We start from the raw sequence: 12,039 nt of genomic DNA, 5'->3' as shown, positions 1-12,039 counted from the left end.
TAGCAAAGAAGAGATTACCTATTTGGGTTGTATTCTCGACAAATACCTGTCAGGTGAAAGCATGGGGTCAAAGGTGGTCAAAATAGTAAACCAGAGAACCAAATTTATGGGCAGAGTTTCCTCTTTTGTCAACCCTCAGGCCCTCAGGACCCTCTCAGGGGCCCTGATTCAACCACATTTTGATTATGCTAGCACTTCCTGGTACTCCAACACCTCAGTGTCACTGAAGACTAAGCTTCAAACCTCCCAAAACAAACTGATTCGACTACTCCTCGGATTGGGGCCCATGACCCACCTTTCTCCCACCCATTTTGCCAGCCTAGGCTGGCTCAGGGTGGAAGACAGGGTTAAACAACTAAAAATGGGACTGGCCTTCAAAATTGTAAATGAAAATTTGCCCGATATGCCCCCTATTCCCGCATATCTGAGTAAATAACTCCAAAAGGTTAGTGACACCCACAGTCACAATACCAGAGGGAGCGCTAACAACAATTTGGTACCACCCACCCATAAAACAAACATGGGCAAATTCTCCTACTACAGCACTGCCACCCAGGATTGGAATGGTCTAACCCCATCCCTCAAAAAATGCAGTTCGCTGGGCTCATTTAAAAGAGCCTTAAAAAATCACCTTTCAGGAGGCCAAAAGAGGAGGTAGTACCATTTTCCCGTTAGACAGCCGACCCCCCCCCCTGTTCTTGTACATATCTTTCCCCCCTTTTTTTATTCCTTTGGTTGTACATAGTGTTATATATATATATATATATACATATATATATATATGTGTATATATATATATATATACTTTTTTTTGCTGTTTTATTTTTTATTTCTTTGTGTAATGATATTCGAACTGTGGTGCCACTATATATGTCTATGAATTGAATACCAAGGCCCTCATTGGAAACAAGTCCGCAAGGACTTTTATGAACGGACCTGTTAGACAAAGTATTTTAAATGTAAATGTGTTGTTTTACATTCTTTTGCCTAATAAAATATTCAATCAATCAATCATACTTTTTCATGGCTGATTCATACTTGGTCGTACGGCCACATTGCTCACCAAAATATTAGTTTTTTTTGTAGATTTTTGGACAGTCGTATGACAAAGTATAAACTGGGAGTATTATGTATGCTTAATATACACGTGATACTAGTGTGCCAACTAGTATCACAACCTCCAATGGATATATTCTGGGATATACCAGCCAGCCGGCACATACATACAAGGTGGCATCATGTTTAGTTGGATTAGAATCCTTCTCAACACTGGACATGCCACTTGCCTTCCTTCCTTGTTACTCCTTTTTGTCCCAAGTGAGTGGAACATAATTCTTAATGTGGGCCCCAGGGGTCGTTGAGGGGGTTCCAGCGGGTCACCAAATGGTCACCAAAGCGGGTCACCACATTTTGGGACCCAAATCTACACTGTAAAATTAGTTTAAATCAGTTAGCTCAGAGTGTACAAATAGACCCATATTTGGTTCCATTTGTACATTGTCAGAGTTACAGACCGTAAGGCTCTATTTGGACACCCTGGTGTGGTCCCCGGACCCAAAATAGAGAACCTGTGCCCTTACGTACTGGGGGGGTCCTTGAAATGGAAAAAGGGATAGTTTGTGAATCACTGCTTTAATCCCTGTTTATACTTCCAGATTCTGAAGAGCTGCATGGAACCTGCACCTACTAGGAAGAAGTTGACGGCAAACAGATTCCAGTTCTTTGGAGTGATGACCATGGAGTATCGAGACCAAAGAGAGCCCGTCGTAGTGAGAACGGCTGACTGGGACATGCTGAGTTTCTCGGCGGGGCGGTTCAGGTCGGCCAAACCCGCAACAACCAAACCCCATTTGAACATGGGAGCCCAGAAGAACACCGTCTTTGGACCGGCCGGGTGGTTATACATAGGTTGCAATTTTGCAGGCAATGAAAGTCCGACTTGGTTCAGAACCCTGTGGTATGCAACTCTGACTCCTGTCAAGGCCATTGTTGAACTTGTTTTAAGTTTGAAATTACCCGCGTTGTAAGATATAATCTTTCCCGGGGACTTTGATCTATGCGAGAGGATTTGCTAAATGACACTGTCTGTGTTTGTCAATTCACTTAAATGACAATTACATGTTTGTGATGACGTCATTACATCATCTATCTATAAACTCCATAAATCTGTGTGTGTCTGTATGTTTTCATCCAAATATGGCCAAATACGGAACTATGCCCAAATATGGAGATGACCGACATAGACAACAGGGGACGGGTGAGAAAGACACAAGGATACTGTTTCTCGACGTGGGGTCCGGGGACCACCAGCAGTTCAAATGGACCCTTATGGGTCTGTAACTATTAGAGGTAAACACTGAAGATTTGACAGAGAAGACTGGGGTCCCAGAGATGAAAAAAGGGTATCAAATGGGGGTCCGTGGACTAATGAATACCCTGATCATACTACAGCGTCACACAAAAGTAACAGATCCACAAGCTCGAAACGTGGTGCGAAGTGATGCGTTTTGAGCTTGTAGATCTGCTACTTTTGAATTTGAATCCGGAAAATAAACAGTTTTGGACATAGGAGGTTTCCAACCGACAGAGACGATATCTAACTGGGAGTCCTTGGAATTAAAAAGGCTGAGAATCACTAAATTACTGGAACCCCAATCTACGCTGTAAAAATCCTCAGTGCTTATTTGACTCTGAGAGAGTACAAATGTAACCAAATGGACCCGTAATTAATTGGCTTTTAGACCCAACGTTTCACTTGGCACACATAACAAGAAATCTCAAACTCTAATTGGAGAATGACTGAGAACACCCATGCTTCCTCGAAGATGAATCCTAGCTATTGAGTGACCCCATGACCTATATCTATCCTCTAGCACCACACTTTGGCCAATTTGCAGTTGAGCGTATAAGCAGCAGCATGGACTCTACTTGATAATTATAGTAATAATTCCAAGGGATACAGGAAGAGTGGGCAAGGGCGCCGATAACGTGGGTGCCCGGGGGCACAAGCACCCACTGTGGGTGAGGAGCACCCACTGGGTGCTGGTCAAAAAAAAAAAAAAAAAAGTTAAAAAAAAAAAATATTTTTCAAAATCAGATCGCCTGGTTCAGATCGCCACTGAACAACCGAATTAACCGAAATAAAGTTACAAAACCCCCCCAAAAAAGTCAATTATCCGACCAAAACCCGCAAAATTTTTCGCGCACGCGTTGGGCACCCGCTAGAGCTTATGAATATCGGCGCCCCTGAGAGTGGGCACCAAATGTTAAATTGCCCCCAAAATGTAAAAATATACATAGGATATGCATGATTTGAAAATGCATGGAACATCATTATCAGTCATAAATGTACCCTTTAACTTCTTGTTTATGCTCGTAATGACTGGCTATAGCCAGGTTCTGAACCCTGTCAAATTTAGAATTGATTTTAAAATAGTTATAACTGCTTTTAAATCCCTCCCCCCTCTTATTTAGCTGAGCTTGTTGAACACCACAACCCACCTAGAGCCCTAAGGACAGCTCACCTCTCTCTACTGGCTCTGGAACGATCTCCCCCTTTGCATCAGATCCGCCCAGTCCATTGAGGTTTTTAAGTCTGGTTTGGCTTTTAACCAAAATTGAGTTTTAACTTTGATTTGCTTTTAATTGTTTGTGATTTAATTGTATTTTTATTGTATTTTGTACTTATTTTGTTGTTTTGTCCTCTTGGCCTAGGCTGTACTGCACTTTGGTCGGCGACAGTCGTTTTTAAATGTGCTATATAAATAAAGTTTGTTTATTATTAATTGAAGCAATTCGTAGCAATTGTAGAAATATTAGGCCTTAGATAATGGTAATAAGTAGAGCACATAAAAATAGATAATAAAATAACATAGCATTACATAACTTAAAATAGGTTATGAATCATGATTGTATGAATATATAACTACAGATATAATTCTTATGAGTTCACCGTGTGACCATCTATGTACTTTATTTAGGTTTAATGCAGGGCAGTTTGCCAGTCTTTTGGCAGAGGTACAGCAGTGGCTGAACAAACCCAGTGATGATCACAGTGATGGACATAACACATTTATATGTAACTAATTCACCTCTCCTCTTCATGCTGTTGTCCCGCTCCCCCCCCCCCTCTCTCTCTCTCTCTCTCTCTCTCTCCCTCCCTCTGTGTGTGTGTGCCACCTGTTGATTTTCTGCAGTGACTGGATATACAAATAATAATTTTCATATTCTGACATTCTGACACACAATTTGAAAACTCGACTGTGCAAAGACAATATAGTGGTGAAAACATACCCCCCACCCCCACACACAACCACACACACGCACACACCTGTTGTTGATAATGACAATGTATTGTTTGTGGAAACAAACACAGACCCAAGATTCTTCTTAAGACACTAGCCCTAGCTACTTTACTAGTGAAACAACACAACTAACTGGTGCAGCAAAAAGACATAAAGAAGAACACACCTACAAGTGTTCACAATGACAGCATGTGGATTTTATCTGTCTGCCCACTACAATAATACTTACATGTATTTGTATAGTGATTTAGCCTATATGAAACAAGATAAAATGACATCAGAACCTGGCAGCAACATAAAAGACAGGAATGATGAGAATAGTGAATAAATAAACATTGGCAATAAAATAACATAATATAGGATTGCATACATATAACTTAAAATAGGGTATGAATGTACGACTACATATAATTCTTGGGAGTTCATTGTGTGATTATCTAACTCCTAAAAAATGTTTTTGGATCCGTTATGTTGGTTGATTATTTCTCCCCATCAATAATACCAATTGTTGTTTATTGTTGTTTATTCAATAAGCATACTCTCGGAGCCGAAGGCAATGGCAATTGGTAGCCTAATATATTGTATTTTATATCGTTGGAAAGCCTGATTAGTCACCTTTACAACGCGGTACAACTTGTAAGGATTGTGTATTCGTGGAATGAGCAACACAGCAAACTGTGGGTAGCATCCCCCAAAAATATGCCAAAATCCCCCAGTTGCCCTATTGCACAGGCCTTATCCTGAAGGGACAAACGTGGCATGTTGATGCTTGGAGCACACACAAACTAAACAAGTTGCAGAACCCATACTCAGGTAGTCACACATCTGTGACTGGCACACACCTGCCAGCACTTGAAGCTCAATACGAGAGTGAATACCAACAGAAGAATATTGCAGGGGATTTTGGCAAATGTTTGGGGAGCGCTACCCACACGGTTAGCCACAAATGCATGATCCTTACAAGTTGTAACTCGTTGTAAAGGTGACTAATCAGGCTTTCCCATAATATAAAATACAATACCAATACCAAGTATTATTGAAGGGGAGAAATGATCGACCAAAATAACATTTCCGAACTTTTGTTTAGGAGTTTCTATGTGCCTTGTATAGGTTTAATGCAGGGCAGTTTGCCAGTCTTTTGGCAGAGGAACAGCAGTGGCTGAACAAGCCCGGTGACCACAGTAATGGACATAAATATATATACAACTACTTCCATTTCATCTGACAGGGAGTCGTGTCTGGCAAAAAAGGCAAAAGCAATGCACCAAATAAAGTAAGTTGACAAAAATGACACCATGATCAGGCAGATGATAGTGAAGGCTCTCCTCTTCATGCTGTTGTCCCTCTCTCTCCCCATCTCCCCTGGAACGGGCTGTTTCAGAGCCCTGAGAACGGCCAGGCTGCACAACAGCATCACTGACATGAACAATAGACATTCACCCACATAAACATAAAACCTTATCTTGGTACCACCCAGCAGCATGTGCCCTACCGATGCTCCAGCGATGGGCAACCAGGCCAACACAGAGCAAGCCGCCCTGTACCTGAGAGGTTTGTACTTAAGGAAAAGCACTGGGTGAACCACTGCCATGAATCTCTCTACACAGATACAGCTCTGGAAGACGGGACGCCCGGTGAACAGGAAGCCATAAGTGAAGCGGTCTAAGTCGAAGCTGTTCTTGATAAGACAGAGAAGATACAACAAGCTGAAGATGATCTCAAATACACTCAGATTGAGTGTAAGGATCTCTGAGGCCAATGTACCAGCTGGTCCAGTTAAGACCAGCCACAGAACACAGCTGTTGATGGGGACTCCCAGGACCAGGTTGATTGTTGTGCTGGTGATCTGTGAAATGTCCTTGATGCTGTAGACGGAGGACTCGTTTGATGTGTTCATTTTCCTGGCAGCGTTGATATTTTGAGTGTGCTCCCTGTCTTTTCACAATTCAGCAGTCTTTCGGAGAAACAGACAAAAACAAAAAAAGGAGTAAATGACAGAGACAATGAGAGAATACATTGATAAGAGGGTTGTCTCCACCACACTATTTGTTCCTGCACAATCACTACAACATAATACTAAATAAATCACCTATACACGTATAATCTTAGATATAATATTTTCAATCAGACCTTGACCTGTGAAGTCCTCTTGTATGTGTGCTCTGCTCTCCACACATGCAATGTACCACCTGATGTTCTTCACTGACTGGATATACAAATAATTCTCATATTCTCACATGGCATTAATGTTCATGCATCATTAGCACACACTTTGAAACTTCCTGCAGTGCAAAGAAAATATTGGCTTAGTTACAATCAGCTAGTCACAATCATGAAGCAGAGAGTCGCCCCATGATGATTTTAAGTTGAAATATCTCAGATAAGAGTGACTTTTAATTGGAGAAAAACTGAGTGAATGTGTAGTTGTAATGCAAAATAATTACATACTATTAAAAAAACTATAGGTAATATACTATATATACAGTAATTACAATATATTTTATACTATAATATTACATTCAGAATTTAAGTCATTAAAAAGCAAACACTTTAAAATCATGGGTTGAAATACAATGAAAGGCATAACAAAACTGTATGTGACATAAAATATACATAACAACACTATTACTAAAGGACTGAAAGACTACATCAAAACATTTGAGACAATGCATACAAGACAATGCAGTAACCCACAGTCTCTGCTAACTGACAGGCAGACTATAGACTAGACTCTGTTAAACCTTCATTGAGTTTAAATGTAAAATACATTGATACAAAATACATATATAGGACAGCATCAAAATAGGCAGTCTGTTGAAAACACAAACAAACCTGTGACTGTGTTTGTTGACTTTTAGACCAGCTGGCCTCCATGGCAGGAGGTGAGAGTGTATCCTCTGCCCCCACCGCTCTTTTTTCTGTAAATATATATACTGTATGTTATACAGTGGCGGAAAAAGTACTAAAATGTTTTACTGCAGCAAAAGTATCAATAGAAATACTCTGTTACAAGTAAATGTCTGGAATTAAACATTTACTTGAGTAAAAGTACAAAAGTAGTGTTGGTATAAAAATGTACTTAAAGTGCCAAAAGTAGAAAGTACTCATTATGCTGAATGTCCCATTTAAAATTTTCAAATGTATAATAATAATTATAACTATAAATCTTTTGAAAATAGCAGCTCTACTGTACTGAAATGTATATAGGGCTGAAGTAGGTAAATCATGTTTTATAATAATAATCAAAATCTAAAAACTAGTAACAAAAGTTTTCAAATTATTGTAGTGGAGAAACAACTGCCAATGAGATGTAGTGGAGTAGAAGTAAAAGTACTGAAAACTGGAAATACTCCAGTAAAGTAAAAAATACCTCAAAATTGTACTTTGGTACAGTACTTGAGTAAATGTGCTTAGTTATTTACACCACTGCTATTATGTAATGTATTGTGCAGTATGTATTGTCTGTCTTCATTGTCTTGATGGATGAATTGAGTACAGTGGACTACAGTGGAAACACGTTCCCATAATGTTCTATTATTTTCATTACATACTGTATAAGCATTCAATGTTTCAATTCCTCACATTCTTTCTCCAATTAAAAGTCACTCTTATCTGTGATATTTCAACGTATCATCATCATCATGGGACTTGGGGCGACTCTCTGCTTCATGACAGTGACTAAAAACAATATTTTCTTTGTGCTGCATAGTTTTCATAGTATGTGTCATAATATGAAAATGATTTATCCAGTCAGTGCAGAACATCAACAGGTGGCACATTGCATGTATGGAGAGCAGAGCAGAGCAGAGCACACAGACAAGACAAGAGGACTCCACAGGTCAAGGTCTGATTGCAAATATATCATATCTAAAATGATGTGTGTATTGATGTTTTGATTAGTGTAATGAGTAGTATTATGGTGTAGAGGTGTTTTGATTAGTATTATGTTGTAGTGATGTTTCATTATTCAAAGTGTCTCTGATTATGCAGGTAGAATTCATGTGGTGGAGGCAACATTCTTATCAGTGTGTTTTCTCGCTTTGTCTCTGTCTTTTACTCCTTTTCTCTTTTGTCTGTTTCTTTAAAAGACTTTGGCGAGTTGTGAAAACAGAGATCACGTTCAAATCAACGCTGCCAGGAAAATGAACACATCAAACGAGTCCTCCGTCTACAGCATCGAGAAGATTTTACACATTACCAGCACAACAATCAACCTGGTCCTGGGAGTCCCCATCAACGGCTGTGTTCTGTGGCTGGTCTTAACTGGAGCAGCTGGTACAATGGCCTCAGAGATCCTCACCCTCAATCTGAGTGTATGTGAGATCATCTTCAGCTTGTTGAATCTTCTCTGTGTTATCACAAAACAACCCGTCTGCTTCTTGGCTCGTGGTTTCCTGATCACCGGACGCCCCGTCTTCCAGAGTTGTATCTGTGTAGAGAGATTCATGGCAGTGGTTCACCCAGTGCTCTTCCTCAAGTACAAACCTCTCAGGTACAGGGCGGCTTGCTCTATGTTGGCCTGGTTGCTCATCGTTGGAGCATCGGTAGCGCACGTGCTGCTGGTTTTTAACAAGATAGGGTATTATTTTTATGTGGGTAAATGCCTATTTTTCATGTCAGTGATGCTGTTGTGCAGCCTGGCAGTTCTCAGGGCTCTGAAACAGCCCGTTCCAGGGGAGATGGGGAGAGAGAGGGACAACAGCATGAAGAGGAGAGCCTTCACTATCATCTGCCTGATCATGCTCTCATTTGTGTTAACTTACTTTATTTGGTGTGTTGTCCTCATTTGTATGAGTCAAGGACACTTAGAGAAAGGTACATTAACTACATACATATGTTTGTCCATTACTGTGATCAGTGGGTTTGTTCAGCCACTGCTGTACCTCTGCCAAAAGACTGGCAAACTGCCCTGCATTAAACCTATACAAGGTACATAGATAATCACACAATAAACTCACAAGGATTATATAGTTATTATTATACATTATTTCCCTATTTTGTTATTTATGCAATCCTATACTATTTTATTGTCTCCGCCAGGAGAGTTTGTTTTCACTTTCTGAAACTGGGACTAACATTGGTCAAGCCTCACGTGACACGTGACAATACGGTGAAATAGTGTGATCTGATTGGCTAGTGACGTATAGCGGCCTATAAATACATGTGTCACTTTGAAAGAGTCTGTGCCTCTTTCAAAGTGAGGTAAGACAGGAATAATCACGAAATGGCTGAGAAATGGCGGATACTGTAACAATTGGAAGTGGAATTGGAAGACACTTACACAGACAGGACGGATAGGACACTTACATAGACAGGACGGATAGGACACTTATACAGACAGGACGGATAGGACACTTATACAGACAGGACGGATAGGACACTTATACAGACAGGACGGATAGGACAGTTATACAGACGGATAGGACACTTGTGTCATGTTACTATGACACAGTAACATGTTCTATTTTTTGTAAGAATTATGACATAACAATTAGAACATTCCCAACACAAGTCTGCTGGCGGAGACTTGTGCTCCGAGGAGCACTTTTTCTAGTTTAATTTTATAATAATTTGTATTTATTCAGTAGTTATTGTTTATCTCAAAGTTATCTTTCCTACCATATTCCGTTCTTTTTTATCTTGTTTTGTAATGCACTATACAAATAAAGTTCATTTTTATTGTAGCGAGTAGACAGAAATAATCCACATACTGTCATTGTGAGCACTTGTATGTTCTTGTGTTTTTGCTGCACCACTGACTTGTGTTGTTTCACAAACCTGTGCCAGTGTATTGCCAACCTTCTCTAGTAAAGTGGCTACGTCTTGAGAAAAGAATAACATTGTAAGTCTGTTTTTTCCTCCCTCCACGGGGTGGGGTGTGTGTGTGTGTGTGTGTGTGTGTGTGTGTGTGTGTGTGTGTGTGTGTGTGTGTGTGTGTGTGTGTGTGTGTGTGTGTGTGTGTGTGTGTGTGTGTGTGTGTGTGTGTGTGTGTGTGTGTGTGTGTGTGTGTGTCCGCAGCTAAGCTTGCAAATCAATACACCGATCAGTGTCAAAATTTCAAAAGTGGCTCCTGCTCCGCTCCTCCAGGAGATAGAACAACAGTATTGAGTCCGGAAGGTTCCCGGTTCGATCCCTGGCTCCTCCTGACTGCATGTCAAAGTGTCCTTGAGCAAGGCACCGAACCGCTAACTGCTCCTGATGAGCAAGTTGGTGCCTTACACGGTTTCCTCCGCTGTCGGTGTGTGAATGTCATTTCATTTCATAAATGGACCATTTACCAATATTTTCTTTGCACTGCAGAGTTTTCAAATTGTGTGCTAATGATGCATAAACATTAATGCCATGTCAGAATATGAAAATTCAATTATTTGCATATCCCGTCAGTCAGTGGAGAACATCAACAGGTGGCACATAGCATGTGTGGAGAGCAGAGCACACTAACAAGAGGACTTCCACAGGTCTGATTGCACAAATATTATATCTAACATCATGTATTAGTGTTTTGATTAGTATTATGAGTAGTATTATGTTGGTATTATATTTTACTATTCAACGCTTGCCTGATTATGCAGGTAGAAATAGTGTGGTGGAGGCAACATTCTTATCAATGTGTTCTCTCTATTTGTCTCTTATTCTTGTCTTTTACTCCTTTTTTTATTTGTCTGTTTCTCTAAAAGACTTTGGCGAGTAATGAAAACAGAGATCACAGCTGCCAGGAAAATGAACACATCAAATGAGTCCTCCGTCCACAGCATCGAGGACATTTTACAAATCACCAGCGCAACAATGAACCTGGTCCTGGGAGTCCCCATCAATGGCTGTGTTCTGTGGCTGGTCTTAACTGGGCCAGCTGGTACAATGGCCTCAGAGATCCTCACCCTCAATCTGAGTGTATTTGAAATCCTCTTCAGCTTGTTGTATCTTCTCTATATTATCACGAAAATGCGCCCCATATACTACTTTAATGGTGGTCTCCTGTTCACCGGGCGTCCCGTCTTCCAGAGCTGTATCTGCGTAGAGAGATTCATGGCAGTGGTTCACCCAGTGCTCTTCCTCAAGTACAAACCTCTCAGGTACAGGGCGGCTTTCTCTGTGTTGGCCTGGTTGCTCATCGTTGGAGCATCGGTAGCGCACGTGCTGCTGGGTGGTACCAAGATAGGGTTTTATGCTTTTGTGGGTGAATGTCTGTTGTTCATGTCAGTGATGCTGTTTTGCAGCCTGGCCGTTCTCAGGGCTCTGAAACAGCCCGTTCCAGGAGAGATGGGGAGAGAGAGGGACAACAACATGAAGAGGAAAGCCTTCACCATCATCTGCCTGATCGTGGTGTTATTTTTGTTAACGTACTTTAATTGGTGCATTCTTGGTGTTATTGTTTTCATCGTAGGACTGACAGATGAACTGGCATTAGTTTCGTGTATGTTTATGTCCATTACTGTGATCACTGGGCTTGTTCAGCCACTGCTGTACCTCTGCCAAAAGACTGGCAAACTGCCCTGTATTAAACCTATACAAGGGGATACAGGAAGAGTTGTTTTTTTCAGAAGACTGGGCACCTTGTTGGAAGAAGACTGGGCATCTTTTGGGGAGTAGACTGGGCACTTGAGGGGGATTTCTGGGGGAAAGACTGGGCACTACTCTTCTGACACGACGTGCTGTGCGCTTGTAGATTGGCTATTTTCGGCCCAAGACTACAAAATAATGTGAACCGTCACCGAATGCATTTGATGAGTGGATA

This window comes from Gymnoscopelus microlampas, assembly GCF_963454915.1.
Source record: "Gymnoscopelus microlampas genome assembly, chromosome: 6".
Taxonomy (NCBI): Eukaryota; Metazoa; Chordata; class Actinopteri; order Myctophiformes; family Myctophidae; genus Gymnoscopelus; species Gymnoscopelus microlampas.
This window is presented reverse-complemented; position numbering follows the sequence as displayed.